At 38.7% G+C, this 21531-nt stretch overlaps 1 protein-coding gene across 2 annotated transcripts in view; it reads left to right on the top strand.

The window, feature by feature from the left end:
* The first annotated feature begins 2632 nt into the window (after positions 1 to 2632).
* The window catches only part of LOC146616016 (cytoplasmic protein NCK2-like), a 39842-nt gene continuing 20943 nt past the window's right edge, over positions 2633 to 21531 (top strand). The window contains exons 1-2 of one of the 2 annotated variants that reach the window (XM_085374707.1): positions 2633 to 2882; positions 3762 to 3859. The gene's annotated coding sequence lies outside the window, so the exon portion shown is untranslated. The remainder of the gene's footprint in view (positions 2883 to 3761; positions 3860 to 21531) is intronic. The other variant, XM_085374706.1, reaches the window with a different exon arrangement.

Genomic DNA, 21531 nt, shown 5'->3' with positions numbered 1-21531 from the left:
TTGAAATAAATACAAAAAGTGTCGCTTGGGCCTGCTGAGATGAGTGTCAAAAGGCGTTTACAGGTAACTGCTTCGCTTTACATTGCAGGAATTAATAGGGACGTGTGAAGGTGCAGTGGAACGAGGTACGCATAAATGAATCAGCATCTGTGGATTTGGGCCAACTGAACTGTTAAAACAGATGGATATTGCATATAAGAGATTAGTGGGAACAGAAGGTTTTGGCTATGAAAACTGTGTTTTGAGTAGGATCCAAATCCAGTCATAAATTACAAATGTGTAGTAGTCAGACACACAGGATGTAGTCTTAATGTGAGACTGCACTTTTACAGCATGCAAAATGGCGATACTATTTTATTTTTTCTTGCATGACAGACAATCTGTCATAAAATTGACATGAAGTATATAGCTGAGAAGAAGTCAGTAGAGATATTGACTTAATTCTGGCTTTTGGCCACAGCTCTAATTCTCATAACAAAATTAGATTTAAGACATTATTTGATTTCGAATGGTGCCTATAACAGCAAATCACCGTGGGATACTGAGCAAGGAAATACGGGACACTTTGGACACTTCAGTAGGGACTCCATTTTTAAATTAGATCAGCATCACTTTAAGATTCAGTGCAGCTTTCTTTTATTACCATCTTAGGACTGACTTGTTTTGATTGGATGTAAAAACCAACCTGTTATTATGCAACCAGTTACTCGTGCTCAAGGTTTACTCATGAAAATGTGGCCTTGTCAGCACTCATGAGGTCATACACTGTAGGTTAGGTGTGTCTGAGAAACAAAATAAAACATGGGGGGGGGGGGTGCCTTTAATCTGATTGCTCTTTGATTACTCAACCCAAGTACTGGTAAATATCAGACTTGCTCATTGGACCTCTGAAGTGTCAAGGTGTGTGACTGTTTTTAATTCTAACATGAGCTAAATGCAACTTTTTTTCCGCCTCGTGTTATTTTTAACAGTTACAAGTGTGTAGGATGATTAGTATATGGCACAGTAGTAAATAGCACACCATCTGAGTGATGAAAACAGTGAGAAGGAATACACAGGTGAGAAAGCAACCGCACAAAGTCTAAATTTAGTGTGTGAACAATGAAGTTTATTTAAGTGTAATACGACGAATGATGATTAATGATTAATCACATAGTTGACGGGCGAGGAGGGACTTTTTGATGAACTCATCAATACAAAGTTTTTGTTTATGAGTTTACTCAAGATAATTACTTGCAGGCTTTGAAAAAAAAAATCACTTTTCATGTTAAAAAAATAAAATAAAATACATCAGATTTCCCAGTGTGGTCGCCAAGGGGCGACACAGTACCCCACATTTTCTCCCTTTCTCTCGGCGTTGTCCTGTACGAGTCCCGGTGTGGGTGACGTCACCAAGGGGACCGGCGATCAAGCTGAGTGCGCTCAACGAAATCAAACCGGAAGTTAAGGAATTTGTCTTCAAAATAAAAGCATTATGCATCTTAGCTCACACAGAGGAGCGAAATGTCCTTGAAAATTGTAGGCGCAAAAATGAATAACAGCAGATTGAATAAAAATTAAAATAGACAATAAAATATTTTCAAATTCATAATCTTTATTTGCATCCTTCTTGCATTTCTTTTCATATTTAGCTGTTTCATGTTCAATTAATAAATAATTTGGGGGTTGACATGATATATTCATAAGTCGTCGTAAAAAGTCAAAGACAGGTGGAAAGGTGAACATGCAAACAAGGAAGGTTTACAATAAAAAATAAATGGACAGGTTTTTATTAGTACATTTCACAACATGTCTCATTCACACACATACAAGCGCTTTTTTCTCTCCATCTAATTGCTTTTTTATCTAGCATTCACACTCTGATGAACATCAGGAGAAATTCAGGGTTCAGTATCTTATCCAAGAATACTCTGGCGCTACTCTACCTCCTAAGCCACAGCCACCTTGGGAGGGTAGTGAGACCTGCTGTTATGTGTGGTTTGGAAATGTTAAAATTTTCATTGTGACTCACCAGGTAAGTCCATGGACAAGTTTGGAAAGAGAGTTAGAGAGGCAATGCTGAGAGAGTTTGGACATGTACAGAGGAGGGATAGGTGGTAGATTGAACAAAGGCTACTGTATATGAAAAGAGGAAGATGACAGAGACGATTTGTGGATGTAGTGAAGGTGGTTGTGTGACAGAGGAGGTTGTCAGTGATAGGGTGAGATGGAGTCAGAGCATCTGATGTGGTGACGCTCTAAAAGGAGCAGTCGGCTGAAGGAGAAGAACCAGAATTCCTCTGGAAACAAGTTTTTGTGAAGCCTCCAGACACCTTTAAAAGGGCAGACATCCTGACGAATCATCTGAATCAACTTATTAAATAAAACTATTGGTTACTTTGAGATAAAAAAAAGAAGAAGCCATAAACCGAAACATAAGACATATATGATTTAAAAACTTAAAAGAAAACTTTAAAAATCTAAAGACATTTAATAAAAGCCCATTTTTCCCACCTGGAAGTTACATTTCTGTCACCATCTCCTCCGGACTTCAAATTCAGTCTTGTTTGACTGCAACGTCTCTACGCCCAGAGGTATTTTATTTTGAAAGCAAAGAGCGGAAGTTGGCAGCCCCGTAGACTGAGCTTGAAACGAGTGCTTGAGGTGGAGGCAGTCAGCCTGCGACGGAAAAAAACAAGCTATAATAGGTCGGACACTTCATGCTCGGTTCTTGTTTTAAAAGAAAGAAAAATAGAGAAACCGGTGGTTATGTGGATGTAGGAGGTTATTTTCGCGGCTTTCGCGCGGGCTCCCTAACTTACAATTTGATTGGCGGGTTCTGGTTCGGGGTTTGTTGTTGAGCGTGTCGCTGTTTGCCCATTCTCACTGGAGTGAACACTAAGGTAAGCCTTGTAACCGCAAATGAACTGTGTTAAGTTGGTGCAGTTGGACTGGTTGTTTTGGCCATTTCAGTGCTGCTTAAACGACCGTTTTCAGTTATATTTGCCCGGGAAAAATGTAATTACAAGCTGAGGTAAAAGTTGGGGTAAAGAAAAACGGCAGCTTGCTCGTGCCACTTTGTAGGTTTGACGCTGGGTCTTTGTCCACTCAGAGGTGGTTTCACTGGACGCTGTGTGCTACAGCCTCGGTTTTTCCTTGCGTTTGAGTGGTTGCTGTTAACGAGCCACACAAACAGTGATATTTTTCTTTTTTAATTTTTAGAGTCAGAACAAATGGTTTCCAATTTATCAACTTTACCGTTTAGCATTTTTTTTGCGGGGCCACTTCTTAAAGGCCTATAAGCGCAAGCTACTCAAGCAATCCTCAGGCAGGTCCTTTAGACTGTTTTCTCAGGCATCTGCTCTTGTTTGAGTAATTTCTCGCATTTATATCTCTGATTAATAAAACCCCACACACAATTTCCTGTCATTCTTTTTACATTTACAATGAGCTGCGTTTGTCAGCAGGCCTATTTAAAAACGCAGTGGCTTACACAATGAACCACATTTGCCAAAACACCATAGACTGGCGACTGGTGCCACATGCCGAGATTGTCAATGTTGAATGTCTAGTGGCTTTTCATGGTAACTACACCGTGCGTCGTCCTCATCAATAGCAGCAGAGAATAGCATGCATTGTCTGTCTTGCTGTGGCAGTTATTGTCCATAAGTAAAGTCCCTTTTATTCTAGAAGACGGGGGGAAATTTGCACTTGCATGCAAATGCAAGGACTGAGGTTATAAGAAAGCACAGTTTCTCTTTTTTCTTTTTTTCAACATGCAGGTACACTTGCGTGGCACACCTATTCTGCCGACACACCCTCTGACAAGAGCACCATGTTAGCTCTGAGTCTAGGACAAGGTTCACTCAGAAATGAACAGGTATGCCGTGTAGGCATGTGCAATAATGGAGCGATAAAGTGTGAATTGCATAAACTTCCATTACATCACAAAGCAAAGAGAGAACGCGAGTTTCAGTGCTTTGCATTTCCAGCATATCAGAAACATGACTAAAACTAGAAAGACTGCTAATGATACCGAGAAGTGCAGTAACTGCATGTACTCACTGGAAAGGTGAGCTTTTCGGGCTGACTTCACACTCAAGTAACATTTAGTATGAGTGTTGTAGATTATGTGGTGGTTCAGTTAAACCCTAAATTTGACCTGAAACTATTAGTTATGGGAATTAGGGTGATCGGGTAATTTGGGTCTGATTCCACCTCACAGTGCATATTTGCTGCATTTCTTGATCCTCTATGATTGTAAGCTGAATATTATTGTATTTTTGATTGGCAGACAAAAAAAGCGGTATTAAAATAACTCACGCCATGCCTTTTTTCCCCCTCCAATTTTACGACTTATAAACAGTTATAACTGAAAAAGTAATGATAATAAGTAATGATAAAAAGTCAGATAATTGTTGCAACCCTGCTGTATCCTGTTGCATGCATGCTTTTAAATGAGGTTTCGATCTAAGGCATTTTTTATGTTTTATAGGTACATTTTGAAGGAATTACCAAGTGTGTGCACATGTTAAGCAATTCTGTCATTTTAATGTAAAGTTGATTAAGTCAATTTTGCAGATGCTGCTTTTTTCCTCTTTAAAGTCTTTGTAAACCAATTATTTGGGACTTTTTTTTTCTTTCTTTTCTTTTTTTGGCTGGTTGCTCCAATCGCATCATTTAAAGCAGTCTTTCATTACCTCTCCTTTCAAGAATTTATAATTGACATGTTTCATTATAAGCTGGACTTGTAGAAGAGCCCTTTTCAAAATGACACACATTAAATTGGCTCCATGTGCTGCAGAGACTGAAACCAATGGTGCGTTCAGGCAGCCATCATCATTTAATAAAGTCAAACATTTTAAGAGTCAATCTGTGGGAACTTCCCCTATAATAGTCTGCCAAGTGTTAAATGCTTGAGATGAACTGAAGCATTTTTTTTAACCAGTGTGTGATTCAGTATTGGGGTATTAAAACATGCATGGTTTTTCCTACCATAATATGTCTAAGTGAATGAAGCAACCTGGACAACAGGTAATGATTAACCTCATATCCAATCTGATAGAAAGAACAAACACTGGTGTTAATATATGACTTTGTTTGTTTCCACCTTGCATGAGCTTTGTCACTTGAAGTTGATATGAAGGCAGCTCGTAGCAAGTGTTGAACAAAATATTCTGTACGTCAGATGAGGTGGTATTGTATAAACGTTTGGTGCCGATTTAGAGAAAATAATATAATATGAATATTTCTTAGTATATGTGATGTTGATATATATACAAGCATGTAGATCGCCCTTGCATTTAGTGACAAATTGCTATTTTTCGTCTGCATGTCTTAACTTCCACTATCAAACTTGGAACATGTGCACGTTTGTCATTTGAGCTGCATTTTTTTTCTTCTTACATACGAGATACTAATCCAAATCCTCTTTCTTCTGTGTATTTGATTGCACTTTTATGAGCTGTGACTAATTACTCTGCTTGTCTTTCTTGTATATGCCTAATGGGCCTTTAAAAAAAAAAAAATCCCTTGCATACTGCCGCGCTGTGCCCACACAATATTTTGTTCCTCTGTTGTTTTGAGTGGAAGCCAGTGGAAAATGACTTTGTTCCGAGCAAGTGATGCTTTGCTTCTTTCTCATTTTGCTGATTTATGTGATTTGTACTTGAAGTGGTCTTCTTTTTTTTCTCTCTCTTTTTTTTTAAGAGAAGGCGCTGAGTCGATCATATGCGATCTTAAATTGTCTGTAATGTAGCAATGAATCATTTATAGTCTAATAACATAAGTGGTAGTTAAATGATTTAAGATTTCGAGTGCAGGCGAAATATCTTTATTTTTATGCCTGCTGTGAGAAAAGGGTTCTAAAACCTATTGCATCATCCCCTTTTATTTTATGACCTATATTACATGGACTGTCTCTTGGAGAGTGAGGGTAATTTTATTTACACTTTCTTCACATTGTATGGAACGTTGTGAAGAAAGTGTAAGACGCAGGTTTCTGTGTAGACCTCCCAAACAAAATAATAGAAATTAGAGCAGAGCGATATGACCAAAAATATTTATCACGAAATAAATTTGAAAATTTGCTATAACGATATAACTTTCCTTGCTGACAGTTTAACCAAAAGGCATTTCCAGTGGAAATTGGCCGACATGTCCTCACCATAACCATGCATAATATCCACAAAACTTAAAAAAGGGGTTATACACACACAATACGGTAATATTATATTGAAGCATAGTATGTGTCACTCCGTGAGTCTCCTGACTACGATAGCCGTAATGCTCCGACAATCCATCAAGCAGTACGGCTTCATAGCTTAGCAAAGTAGTACTAAAACATTTGACAGATTTTTGAGCACCGTGTACCACATAAAATCGTTTCAAGGTCAGTAAACACAACCAGAATTCGTACATAAGGCACACGGGATTATAAGGGGTACTGTCGATTTTCAGAAAAATCTTAGGATTGAATTTAAGTGTGCCGTATTTTCCAAAAAACACTGTAATAACGACGGCCCGCTAGCATGCGCTACCAAAAATAGTGCTTTGTTGTGTATCTGACGGACGAAAGCTAAACCAGTTCCACACCACTGAAGTTGCAGCATTTTTACAAACCAATTCTGGTTTATCTGTTTCATTCAACGATCTGCTTTCGCCCTTCTCATTCTCCATCGCCGCCATCCTTTTCCCGCCATCTGTGTATGAAAACAAAGGCACTGCGCATGCGCGTTTTACCCATATTCTATCGCGATATTTCATTTTCTTATCATTCCCCAACATTATACCGGTATTACCGTGAACGGTATGATATGGCCCAGCCCTAATAGAAATTTATTTCCAGCAATATTTTCAGGAGCCTACAGCAGGGGGAAACATCCATGGAAAAAATTTTTTTTTTTTTCATGTGGAAAGCATAAAATTTCGTGTCCCTCAGGGAAAAGGCTTACTAGGAGTGAAGAAGGAATTAATAAATGCTGTGAGAAGACAGAGCAATGCTTCTGAAGAGAATCATGATGGAAGCAAGATGAAGGCCATCTCATTGTCATTGTAATCATCGGTAATCTGGGGAATAGTTGTCCATTAAACTGACAGTACATGCAGTTATGACTTCTGTGACTCTGTAATGTAAGAGAAGAAAGTTGATTCATGCTGCTGTTTAAACTGGATCAGGAAGGTTACCATGGTGGTGTGGTGTGTGGGTGTGTGTGTGTGTGTGTGTGTGTGTGTGGTCTTGTTGGTGAAATATAATCTTTCTTCATTTAGGTTTTGTTTGTTTTTAAAGTTGGTGTTATTTCCTTCATACCACGTCACTGCAGCCCATCAATGTTTTTTTTTTTTTTCTTCTCTTCTGTTTTTTCAATGTTATTATCAACATGGCTCTGGGATGGAAGTGTCAGCCGGTCACTTTAGCGCAATGTGGTTTATTTGAACAAATATTGAAAAATGGAAAGTTAAGTTATGCACAAATATTGTTAGTGTATAAAGTGATCATCATAAGAATCATAAGAATTTCCCCTTCCTTATCTTAGTGTGCTACATCTTGTCCGAGGTGTTGCTTATTCTGTGCAATGATTTTTTTAACATGATTTTTCACAGTGTAGTGATTTGCACATTTGCCTAACAAGCAAAAGATCCCTGGTTTGATGCCGGGAGGAGACACAAATCCCTTGGGGGTGTCATCGGGAAGGGCATCCGGCATAAAAATCTGCCAAATCAAATACACGGACAGATCCACGGAGGTGATCGTTTGTCACTAAGGCAGCAGTTGAAAAGTAGTTTTTCTTTTCAAGACCGACTTAATATTTATTCAGTATAACCTCAAATTAGTGACTGAGCCCATAAACTCTGTAGAGAAGCTTTTACAGAGGTCAGGGATGAAAAACCCTTTCCCATAGACTTTTATAGAACCATAAATCTCTTTGTAACTGGAGCTATCACCATCTGGTGTCTTCCAGATAGATGCAGATTGTTAGGGACTTCCGCATTGGCTTTATTTCACCAACATGGAAGCTGTGTCTGTTTTATACTGTTTATGGCTGTGGTAGGCCCAGCAAACAATAGAGATCCTGCACTTGACGGTTAATGTTGCATGCAGTTGTGGGTGAACCATGTGAGAGATCCTAAGCAATTCAGAGATAAAGGCAACTGTTAAAGTTCCTTTAACAGGTTCCACTTTATAAACTTTGACACAAAATACATCTACACCAAGTAAAATGTATATGTATCTTACTGATTAAAACTCTTCTTTAGTAATCTTAGCTGCACCTGGAAAAAAATGTGGGAGTTTCAACTTTGAGTTTTATAGCTAAACTGAATGTTTAAAATGTATTGGTCTATCGTGGTTATTATTTCTTCTCTTTGGAAGCCAAAATGTAGACATTCATTCCTCTTTCTGTTAATCTGATGGCATCTGAACATGTCTGCTGCAATCCCATTGGCAATTTAAGACTCCAGTCACACAGGCCTTGACTTCAAAAAAGTATAACAGAATGAGTGATCGGCCGCTGTAAGTGTCTGTAACAGTATAACCTAGGCACGAGGCTTTATTCTAACAGATCTAGTAACATTTGTATCTCATCATCAAGATAGAATGATTCTTTGTTAACAGGTAGGTGTGTACCTACTAAGGTTGGGCAATATGTAAAAATTTTCCAACTGAATAGTAAGTCCACTAACCGACGATAGGCAATATAATTGCGAAGGTGACTTTTTGATAGGTGGAGCAATGTAATCATGCACACACTGATTTGCATGTTTAGAATTTATACGTTTTGTTTGGAGGGAATATTTGACCTTCTTTTCTTGTTTGTTTCAGCAATAATATAGCTACTTTTTTGGATTATTCGTTTATTTATTTATTTGAGATGCGCCAAATACTTTACGTCAGATTGTCTTTTTAAAATGTCTGCTAGAAGAGATGATTTGATTTTTAACTTACTTTTTTTTTGTGTACTGCCTTTCCTTCTTTCTTTTATGAGTTTGAGTAAATGAATCGCTGCATTTGGGCGCACTCTGAGAAGGGTGCATTTGTTCGCAGCTGGAAGAGGGTGCTGTTAAAATAGCGCTATTATTTATTTATTTTTTTTCCGTTGACTGCTTCTCTTAGCTTCTACCAACATTATTAGCAAACTTACTCATGGGCAGATGGATGGATGGATGGATGGATGGATGGATAGACAGATGAATAAATTGCTCTTGTAAAAACGATTGGTGAAAGGCTCGGCCTATCGTTGATATATTCGTCTAATCGCTCAAACTTAGTACCTACCTGTAAGAGAAGTGTCTGCTATAGCTGAAGGTCTCAGCTCACTAAAAAGAAAAAAGCTCACTGTTTTCTCAAAATGCCATAAACGGCAATAATACCTGTAGAGGATAAAAATAAAAATAAAAAATAAAAACCCACAACAAAACAAAAAGCCCTTTGGAGTGACAAACAGACTACTTCTTTCTGCACAGAGGATGGTGTTGGAACATCAGGCTTTTTCCACATTTCACCACCAGCCCAGGTCCATAAACATCACAGAGCACAAGAGAGTTTGTGTGACTTAAACGCTCACACAGACCTCTCCAAAACCAACAAACACCTTTCATGTTGTTTTTTCTGTTAAATTGTTAACTGAGTACATTTGATGCATTGGGTCCTAGTCTATATAAATAAGACTTAAAGTCTTTACTGTAATGAAGATGGGTCAGATTAATGAGATTTACCAGTGTATAGTATTCTCTGAAGTCTGTTTTTTGCTTTATGTTGTTTTAAGTTTTGCCCAGAGTTTACTTTATAACTACAACATCAGACTTTCATGCCTGTAGCACTACAACTTTATTTATATTACTTTATGATAGGCTAACAAAGCCATGAGAAACATCACCTGTTGAAACATCAGCATCTAAACATTTAGTGTCTAGTGGACACCACACCCCAGGCTGTCGCTTTTGGCTTCCTTTTTTTTTTTTTTTTTTTTTTTTTTTTTTTTTTGATGACTTTACTCAGTAGTTTAGACTTTCTGTTGTCTTTCCTGTGTTCCTCTTTTGTTCCTTGAGTTTGTCTAGTCTCTCCTTCTTGTCCTTCATTTCTGTCATCACCTCCCAGCTCCATCTCCTTCCACCCGGTTCGAGTTCCTAATTCATGCCCAACAACTGATCTAACAGTATGTTGGCTTCAGTGTCCTTGTGTCACCACTGGGCATCAGGCCTAATCCTGCTCTGTGATGAAAGGGAGGTGGCAGGGGTGAGTGCTGGAGGGAGGGGAGGCTGTGAAAGAGTAAAGCTGGTTAGAGTACGATTGCACAGTTTCTCAGTCTTGCATACTCTTATCCACAGAGTCAAAACTGCACACTTTTTAATCTGCAGTTTGAGGTTAAGACCTGAGTTGCAAGTTTGAGTGCAAGTTAGGGACATTATATTGTATTTTAAAAACAGAAGAGAAGACGGCATATTTCTGCAGACAGCTATCGAGTTTGAGGCAATACGTTGGCAGGTTTTCTTACTGAAATGATGGATATAGATGGAGATTTGAGGGTTGGGAGATGTAAAGCTTCTGAGGTCTTCAGGGAGATTACCCATGCAGACTATGATTTCAGCTTCGCTTCACTCTGTGGAGAAATATGACCTTAAATTTATAAACCTTCCGGTGAACTGCTCATTAAACAGTAATCAAGAGTCCACTGCTGTCCCACATGTTCCTTAAGCAGGTATGGGGTTCAGATTGCATAGCAGAAAATTGCTACTTGGGCTGTGGAGAGAGAATCTGAGCGAGGGTGAAACCCAACACTTTACTGTAAGAGTTTAAAACTTTGGACAAAAGTTTGACATCTTACTTTGAGTGCAAATAATGACATAAATAAAAAGTCACATTTTATGTTTTAGATCAATATTTGTGCATCTCTAAAATTTCATTAGATTGATCAAAAGTGAAAATAACTATAAGTACACCAAAAAAATTAGTGATCAAATACTGATGCGCCCTTTACCCCTTATGTCTCAGATTAGAAAGAATTTAAGACTAATTAAAGGCCACAGCACCATCTTATTCAGACCATTTGCATGACTTTCGACATCTAAAAGTTGTGAAATGAAGAGAAATTTATATGGCTCATGGAAAAACTTGAACTTTTTGTGAGTTTATTCCATCCTGTTGTTTTTCTGCGGAGGCTTCGACAGGCCCTTCATGCTCTAATTGATTTAATTAAGTGAACGTTTTCCCCTTTGGCTGTACTGATGCAGAAACAGGCGGCGTGCAGACAGAGCATGAGGGCTTTGCTTATCTGTATTTCACAGAAAAATCCAAGTTCCCCTCCGAGCATCGCAGCCCACGTTACTCCCATCCCTCTGCGGTTCAGCCTCATTAACAAGCTCTCACCATTCCTATGGACGCTGTGAAAGGCACTCGCACTCTAGTAAACATTATGATTCATATTTGTGATTAGTTTTTCTGAATGGATGAGTTATTCCGCATAGGGCGCACATTCTGCAATGGAGAGACATCGGCTATGTTTTTATGAGGTAATCTTGTCACTTGGATTTGTTTTGTTTTTTTAATGTTAAATATAAAATTAAACAAGCTAAATAATATTTAAAAAAAAAAAAGATAACAATAGCCCTATGGAACATTTGGGACGATGTTTACTTTTCTTTATTATTGATTTTACCCTCTTGTTTACTCAAAATTACTCAAGCATTGATAACTCTAATGTTGGCCTGAGGAACATGCACACATGTACTACCTCAAATGCCAAATGATGTTTTACCAGCTGTTCTTTATTCCTGCCAGTAATGAACTTCAGCCGGGACTAACATATAAGCTCTTCACTCGATCTGCCCTTGCTCTAACCTCAGTGTGAATGCATCTTGACCTGCCATTCAGATTTGCCACTGCAGCTGCTGCGTTCTTTGATTGCTAAATTACACGCCTCTCACTGTTACAGGTTGGAATGACGTGTCCAGTAATTTCGCTAATTGGCTAAACTCATCAAAACCTAAGATTAATTTGAAAAATGGGAGCAATCTGATTTGGAAAAAAAAATACTTATGACCTTCAATGTTTTGACAATTTAGGAAAAAAATGTTCTTTCAAGCCAGTGAAGACTTGGGGAAGTCACTGGTTTATGGCTTAAACCAAGTTTAAGAAGTAATTCTCTCATTAAACCATAGAGTTAATTCTAACAGATTGAACATTGATATGCATTGTTCATTGTTAATACTGTTAATCTTGGAGTTGCTGGTAGTCAGATTTTGTTATTTTTGCTGATACATATACGAGCTGCTTTCCCCTGTTTCCAATCTTCCAGAGGTAATAGGCTGCAGGCTGTAGCCTTATATTCAGCTAAAAACATGACTGTGTTTTCAGTTGTAGGCTGAAAATGAAATGGAAAATATTTCCTCTTACAAATGGGATGATTTGAATTGGATAATAGGAAATTGTTTTTATTTTTTTTCTGACTGAAAATTGACCCAACATTCCCAAAAGATCCACTGCCCTACCAGTGCAAACAATCTAGCTGTTTGCTTTGCCTTAGTTTTGTGAGTCAGTTAAGCTTTCATTCATCTTTCAGAGTTTATCAGCTGAATATTTCTGATAATAAGGGGCACACACTACCTCTGAGTGCAAATGTTCCTAACTGTGTCAAAACAACAACAAAAAACCCCACTGATTTTACTTTGCAAGGTTGCATCAACCTCCTCATACCACAGAGGGACTGCTTTACACACATACATCCATACGTATGGATGATGGAACCAGCTATCACTGCATCTCTCCAATTTAGATCTTAATGCATTAAAAAGCCCTTGCCTTATCCACATCACTGTGTGACCTTTTTTTTGTTTTGTTTTTTGTTCTGAAGAGCCTAGTTTACATCATTTTTCTTACGTATTAAACTCCAAATGTTTATGATATTGTGATTCCGAGGTAAAATCACATGTAGTTCTCTTCAGCAAAATATAATTACAAATTTTATTCGGTATCATTTACCAATAACATACACAGGAAGCAGTGGTGTGTGTGTGTGTGTGTGTGTGTGCCAGCCGTGTATAGTGAGACCGTGTGTCTCCCTGAACCCCCAAAAATGTTATATTGCAAAGTTTTTCTCTCTCGTTTGTAAATTTGTGGTATTGTGAGATCTTCTGAGTTTGTATAACTTTGTAATCCTGAATAGTCAATATTTTTCTCAGAAATTTCTGACTCTTGGCCCTTGCAATACAGATACACAAGTTCAGCATCTTCAGCTCTGAACTGTGTAATGGAGGACAAACTGTGGAAGTTCAGGGACTTGAGATGAGCCTAACTGATCTGAGACTGTTCTGTGTTCTGGACTGCAGTTTTTCCAGTTTACACGTGTTTAAGATAAGCATAGATGCAAACCTAGATCAGCAAAACCAGCCTGTTTCACAATTTATTAGATTTAAAATAATGCACTCGTAGCCATCTGTGCACCAAGGGCATGCAGTGTAGCTTGCCCCACTGCCCAGCTGCTTATCTTAAAGGGTTTTATTGAATTCTCATCAGTATGACTTTGAGAGGAAGTTTGTCGATAGCTTGTGACTTTAGTCTGCAGAGAATCGGGTATGTGATTCTAAGTAATTTCCCACAAGATGATTCAGAAATCCTTGAGATTAAGGGGAATCCCCACACTACAGAAAAGAATAAGAAAGTAAGAGCAGACAGTGTGCATTTGCTGGGGCATGCATTATGGGAGGGATTATATGGATGGAATTCAACTCTTGTGAAAACGTGCCACCCGCTCCACAGCTTATACAATACAGGAGCTAAACATTGTTGTCACAGTTACATGGTGAAGAAAACAAGAAATAACACACAACATCTATATGCAGCTGCAGGTTTTAGCTACAAGTTGGTTAATGTTATATAGCCCAAACTGGCAGCCCTTTAGTTCCATTAGCATTAGAGATGTTTTCATTAAATGTTAGACACCAACCTTAGCCTTGCCTGAAAACCTCAATTATTACAAATTGCTGAGCAGTGTTTTGCAGCCTGATGTGCCTCAGAACATGGACTGCACCATTAATCGAATAAATTGATTAATCAACGCCATTAGTCAAATGACCCAGTTTTATCTTGATTTGTATGAAATATTTAATAGACCGATCGTGCTGCTGCTACTGAATATTTATGATCTATGCAGTAATTCGATTACAACGGTTGTCTAGTGGCCTACTAACTTTATTTGACTTGTATTTTCCCAGGCTTGTATCACAGTTCTGTGTGATGTAAGAGCTGCAGAGACAGCCTCTCTGAACTTCAGTCAAAAGTAGTCACAGCTACCGTCTGTGTGACAATTTGGCTCACCAAGACATAACTTGGAGCCCATGAAATCTGTTCAAGGACAGACTAATGCTTTGGAATAACTCAAGTTTGATATTTTTGCTTTTAAGGAAGGTTACCATCTGAAATCACCAGATCATGTACTTGTTAAAATCTAGGCTTTAAAGATATGTTGTTGTCTTGTATTTGTCTTCAAATATACTGCTGCGTGCTTGGGAGTTGATTCAGTTGCTGGTAGCAATATGATAGGCATCCCCTAATACATTTGTGCTCTCGCTCTCTCTTAGCCTCTCTCACACGCATGGCTACAGCTGAAGGAAATCCTTCTTTATTTATGAGATGTAAGGTTCAGAATGCCACAGGGGTCTCCGGAGAATTAAATACTGCACACATTCTGTTTTTCCGCTGTTGAGTGTCTCTTTGTCGCTTTCACATGGACACAGTCATATACACTTGCTACAGGACATCTATTCACCCAGTCTGCTGTTTTTTGGGTTGGCAGAGCTGCAGTTGTTAGAACGCGACCTTGGGAGGGCAGAAAGAGCTGCCGGCAGATGTGTGTACGGTGCTTCACTGTTTTATGTGGAAGAAATTATATCATCTGCATGTCGTAGAAGCAGAAATGCCATCCGGTGCTCAGGCCACACTAAATCGGCACTGAAGTGTAGTGTAAAATGTCAAGCTATGGATGCCTGTGGTGCAGAAAACCATGTAATATGAGCAGGAGAGCTCAGATAGTGTGATGTATTTAAATTGTTTACGATATCAGCAAAAAGAAGTGGCCAGCAAGGAGAACACACTGATGGCATGAAATGGCACATTTCCAGCTTTATCTACCCTCAAATCACAGAGAATATACAGTACCACTGTAACTTAGTTGGCTGATTTTAAAACATGGCTGCTAAGAACTGAACTGGACCTTGTCTGTATATTAAAAGGCTTTGTAGCTTTGAGGTATTGACACTTTCATTTTTACCAAACTGTTCTGGTGTTTTCCATGGGTATGCCGCCAAAACAGTTATGTAATACAGACAAATAAACATGTGAAAGAAAGAGAAGCTTTAACAACTTTCTTTTGAAGCTTGTTAAAGAGTTCCCAAGTGTCTTGGAAAATGTAGATAAATATAGATCATGGAACATCATCCTTGGGCAGGGAAAATGAACAACATGGTAAACTGTCCTGGAAAATGTTTTCTTCAAATGCGGTGAGCATTAGTGCACAGAGCAGACGCATGGGAATGTAGATGGAGTATGCAAAATCTTTGTTTTTGTTTTTATATGCTGATCATTAAGCAAATATTAAGGCTCAAATTTAAAAAAGGAAGACAAAACAAAAATATCCCAGATTCTGATACTAATGCCACAATCACAATTTCAGAAGCCTAAAATAATTTCACCACATGCTGTAAATTCCATTTATTCTCCCATGCTTTCTGGAGAAAGAGAGGCTTTATGGTGTGTTGACTCTGAGACCTTTTTGCTGGATTGTTTTTGATTGTTGTGAGGTTGGAGGAAAAGAAACAAGCCCCCTGAGTAAAGGAAACAAATGTATGCACTCAAAGTCTGATGACACGGTCGTTTACAGTGATATTAGTTAGGAGATCTGCTTAATGATTTGGGCACATAATATTTTAAAAACAAGCCACTGTCAAAGGATGACTTTGAATAAAGAATAAATGCTGTAAATTATCCACATATGCACAGGGGTGTAGAAGTTGTTCAACAGGTCTGCATTGAATTGCACCACTCTTTTTGCATTGCTGTTACTACATCAGTCTGTTCTCTCTTGGGAGCTTCACTGTAGGATCTGATCAAAGAGAATAATTCAGGTCCATAGCCGAGGGAGGAGTAGAATGGAAAACCAAATGGAGTTGAAGGCACAGAGAGAAGGTAAAACTTGGGATGGTTAATAATCAGCAGTGGTTCGTGTTACACAAAAAAGGATGGGTGTAGAATAGTTTCAGAAGACTTTGCTCAGTGTTCTTGTTTCCTCACTTTCCAACGTAGTCTTTCACAACATATTCTGAGAGTGTTGAGTATTAACATGAAATGAGTGCATTGGTTCATTGGGTGGTTATTTCCTCATACAACGCTGGACTGTTGTTAGTGCACGGCATGCAATCTTACCCTAGTCATTTTGAATTGTTTATCTTCCATGTTAATGTATTAAAACTGCTTATGGTCACTGTACACTTGTCAAGTTAGCTATTTGAGAGTACAAAATATTAGTAAAAAAGCTTTCATTTTCCCATTTTTGCTTCTTTGATCATTTATGTTCCTGTTTTTTGTTTGTTTGTTTTTTAAAATAATACATCTAGTGGTGCACCTGTCCTAGAGCATTGTGTCATGAGTTTAAACTTCCACTCATACTGGGAAACAACCAAATTTTGTACTAATCCATTGAAGTATTAGGTTTTTATTAGCACTTTGCTTTGTACTGACCGACAGACGCACACACATGACATGTTTGTGCTACTGCTATAAAGTGTACTCGAGATCTAATGTTGCTCTGACAGGAACCTGCATTTTGCAGTAAAATAGACGTCTTATTTTCTAGTTAAGGTAAAGGAGTGCATTAGAAGTAAGGGCTTGTTGAACCTGAGCTTGCAGTGGTCAAACATGCTTTATTATAATAACTTCCTGGAGGGTGTTGTATTGTGAGTAATAGTAGCAGTTACTTGCTTAGTTGTGAGCTATTGTTCTGTGATTTGTTTTCTGATACCTTACTTTACATCAACATTGCCGATCAGGTCGTTTTAAACTATCCAACATTTTTGTGAGTCATGAATGGGACGCAGCAATTTCAAAAAGATAAGAAACCAGTCTTTATTTCCTGTAGTATGGGAACTTTGTGATGCAGTTCAAAGTGAAGAATGTTGATGGTGATTTAACTCTTGGGGAAAGTATTGTTTTTGCAGAGTATGTGTATATCATTTCCAAGTTACTTTAATGAACACATAATCAGACAGGGTTTTTGACCATTTTCCAGCATATCTGTGATATTCTGTGGTTGTTAAATTCTGTATTTAGGGCTGGGACCAGATAATATCCTATATAAAAGTAGAAGGTAAAAGTAAAGTGAATAAACAATAAATATTTAATAAAATTAATTCTGTATTATTATTCTGAATTATCAATATTTTTTTGCCATAGTTAGCAATGTGGACGTCATAGGTTTTTGTATGTGATGTCATTAAAATAACTATAGTTAATGACGGTTTGCCTTATAATTAAGTATCCTCTGGAAGAACAGTTCATATTAAGAAGAAAAAAATTGAGGGGTCCAGCCAATTTCATAGAAATGATTTGGACAGCTGTAACGAGGGAGTTGTATCTGATCTGTATCTGGTGCGTTTTTTCATAACCCCATTTATTCATTTATGAAGATGCCACAGCTTGCATTTTGATACACTGATTGCTGACAGGTGAAGGGAGAAAGATTAATCATTGTTACGGTGTTCTCTGGGAAACCTTGGGACTTGACATTCATGTGGACATAAACGTAGTTACAGACAAAACACACACCGCAAGTGCAAGGGTGCTGCCTCCCCTAAACGGCTAATATCCCCCCCCCCCCTCCCCCAATAGAAAAGTAAAAAAAAAAAAAAAGACCATTATTGTCGGGAATATTCTTTCTTGATGAATATGGCATAGAGCCCAAGGTGATAACCCAGCATTCAAACCCCCGAGATCCCAATCCAATTATGCCTTTACGGAATGCATCATGAAGAAGTGCGAGCGGGCAAAACTCCACCCTACCACTCAGGGGACCCTAATGATGTGCAAACCCAGCAATCCTATATATATATCCTTATAACTTTTTATTATGAAACCAGGAGTTCCTACAAAAAAACAAAACAAGTGGTTTTTATTTTGTGGCAAATTTCTGAACAAAAGGATATATTTTAAGTCCACTTCATTAACATCCACACATTTAACATCTCTATAAAGTGTGTGTGTGTATATGTATATATGTATGTATGTATGTATGTGTGTGTATATATGTATGTGTGTGTGTATATATGTGTGTGTGTGTATATGTGTGTGTATATATATATATATATATATATACACACACACACACACACACACACACACACACACACACACACACACACACGTGTGTGTATATATATATGTATGTATATATATATATATGTGTATATATTAGGGGTGCAACGATACACAAAATTCACGGTTCGGTTCGGTTCGATACTTTGGTGTCACGGTTCGATATTTTTTCGATACAAAAAAATGTTCATGCATTTTTAATTTGTCATTTATTAAAATTATAAATATATATTTTAACTCAAAAGTACAGTTTTTAAATTTAACCCTAACCCTTGTGCGTGTTTTTTATTTTGACAGTGAATGCGCACCTGCGGACCACTTATGTGCAGCCCTGGTTATTTAGCTCGTCATATTGCAGCCACAGAAATTCTTTTGTCCATGAAACCATAAAGCTGCACTTTCTTTTTGCCTTATAGTCTGATTTGTCATAACTTCTCCGTTTTGTGGTAAGCTTTTCTTTGGCTGTCACTTCTTCACCCTGACCTGTCTTATTTGGCTCAGCAGAACTGAAATGCTTTTACACACGCACTCACATAAGCTCAGCGATTCTCTGCGCGATCAACCTCTCACATGTTTAAGCTTGCTGCGGGAGATTTCACTTGTCATGTTTGCATAGTAAGCTAACGATTAATAAGACTATGTCAGAGGAATTGGTGCACAAATTATCATCACTCACAGATCAGTGCTGTCGCTCTCTATACACAGTTCGCACGATTGCAAAGTGAAAGCAAAAAAACAAGCGCAAATTCAAACGCGACTTCAATATGTCACATATTGACAGTGGCTCACCGATGCCAATGACATAATTACCCAGCTACATTTCTGAAAGAATGCAAAAGCATTGACATATGTTTTTCCTACAATAGCCCGACGGGCAGGGAAGAGCTAGATTTTGGTAGCCCGACTGAAAAAAATCGCTAGCTCCGGGACGTCGGGCTAGCGATATTGCAAGCCCTGTATCTGATTGAGGAATCACTCATCTTTGGAAAAGAGAGTTTATTACAGAGAAATGGCTCTTTCCAAAATAAAAGCTATACTATCCGCTTCTTCTGGGCTATATTCTCAGCAGCATAAGGAGAATCATGTGCTAACAGCTGTCTAAATGACTCGGCTAAAGTTAGTAGCATGCTTGTTGTTTTTGTCTTTGCACTAGGATGATGTCGGCGTAAATGTGCAGTCATATTCGTTGTGTTCCCACTAGTGCTTTCAGGTTAATCTCGTTGAAATGACCTTAACGCCACAACACGGCAAATCTCCGTTAACGAGCTACCGCCGATCGCTCCGTGCATGGGGCTAGACGGCCAACACGTTAACGAGCTAACTGCGCTAACACACTAGTTCACACCAATGTAATTAAGCATTGCATGGCACATCCAACATACTGTTTTACTTTAGTCCATGACTCGCTTACCTTCAGGGTCATACGTCACATGAAAACCAAAATAATTCCAAACGCCAGATCTGAATGAGGGTGGGGGAGGTCCATCTTGCAAGGAGAGCTTAACTTCTGTCTCGCTAGCTTGCCCTGCGCTCTTCCTCCTGACTATGCTGTCTGTATTGAGCGCTCAGTGGATCTGCGCTCGACAGTGCAGCCTAGGCGGAGTAGTCGAACGCAGATTCACTGAGCGCTCAACACAGACAGCATCGTCAGAAGGAAAGTTGATAAAATAAATTACAAATGTTGTATTGTTCGATACATATGCGTACCGAACCGAAAGCACTGTATCGAACGGTTCAATATCGATACGAATATCGTTGCACCCCTAGTGTGTATATATATATATATATACATATGTATATGTATATACATATGTATATATGTATATATATAGCACTTATATCGATCTTATATAGATCTTAATTTAAAGACCTCATAGTACCTTATTGCCCCAATAGAGGACTTCAGTGCTGGTTTACTTCTGGTTCTTAGGGTATTTAAAAGTAGAATGGGAGAAAGAGTCTTCAGCTTTCAGGCCCCTGAACTGCTCCCAGTTTGGATTCAGGAAAAAGACACGCTCTACTTTTAGGATCACACTTAAGACTTTGATAAAGCTTATAGTTACGACTAGATCGGGTGACCCTGAAGCCTTCTTTAGTTACGCTGCTAGGCTTAGGATACTGTGGGCTTGTCATGATGCACTGAGCATTCTTCCTTCCCACTGTTGCCCAAGTCAACCATCTGTCCTCTGCTTTGGTCTACTGCAATCCACACACATAATGCAGCAGACATGAACACAGGATTAAGCAGTTTTCACACAGGGACTCCATCCCTGAGCTTTTCTAGACATTACTTGACGGAGATGCATTTGAAAACACAAATATGCAACCCAGTCAAATCAGTCGTAGCAACTCTCTAGTATGATGTAGGTCAGTGTGGCGTGAGATTGAGTAAAATTGTGATGGTATGAGACAGGGCAGGGAATAATAATAGTAGTTGCAGGTAGCAAGTGGTCATCATGTGTCCTGCATACCTGTATCAGCATAGTCCAAAGCCCTTTCCAGACTGCAATACAATTAACCAATATAAAGGCTTGTTTTTCGAAAAAGCTTAGTGTTTGGGCACCACTTTAGTCTTGACGTGCAGAGCGCAGATCCTTGGAGGCATGGTTTATGGTGAGGGATTAGAAAAATAGTCTGGTGCACTTAATTAAACATGTCTGTAGCTTAAAGCCAGTGCACCATCTTTGGTGTTTGGCTTGGAAGTGACCCTTTTCACACATTTTTTTTTCCCCTCTCTTTATCGCTCTCTCTCTCGAGCTTTGTCACAGACACAAACACAGCATCACCTCAGGTGCTTTCTGTCTCCACTCCAATCGAGAGAAAACATTGCCATTGTACATCAAAGCTGTGCTCACTACACTCGCCCCACTGTGCTTTACAATGCTTGCCTTTTGTTTTTCTGTCAAGGGAGATGAATACTATAGTATCACACTGTTAAGGAATAGAAAGTCTCTATTTTTATGTGAACCAGGGCTGCAAAACTGGATAAAACAGATACAAGAAAACAATGCTAATAGGTGATGCCATGGAGCGGGGAGAGGTTGTGCACAGAGGTTTGGGTTATGAAATTTACAGAAAACAAGGTGCACAGTAGAGCAGTGTCATGTGTTTGGAGTGCAGAGAGGTGTGCAAAGTGAACAAGCTCTGCACTGTTATCGAAGGGAGTTAAAGTAGGCGTCAAGGAGTAGAGAAAA

This window comes from Diplotaxodon limnothrissa, linkage group LG16 (assembly GCF_057381915.1).
Source record: "Diplotaxodon limnothrissa isolate DT_005_m linkage group LG16, D_limnothrissa_male_GT1.1, whole genome shotgun sequence".
Taxonomy (NCBI): Eukaryota; Metazoa; Chordata; class Actinopteri; order Cichliformes; family Cichlidae; genus Diplotaxodon; species Diplotaxodon limnothrissa.
Note: the sequence above shows the minus strand (reverse complement) of the source record. Positions and strands in the feature narration are given on the sequence as shown.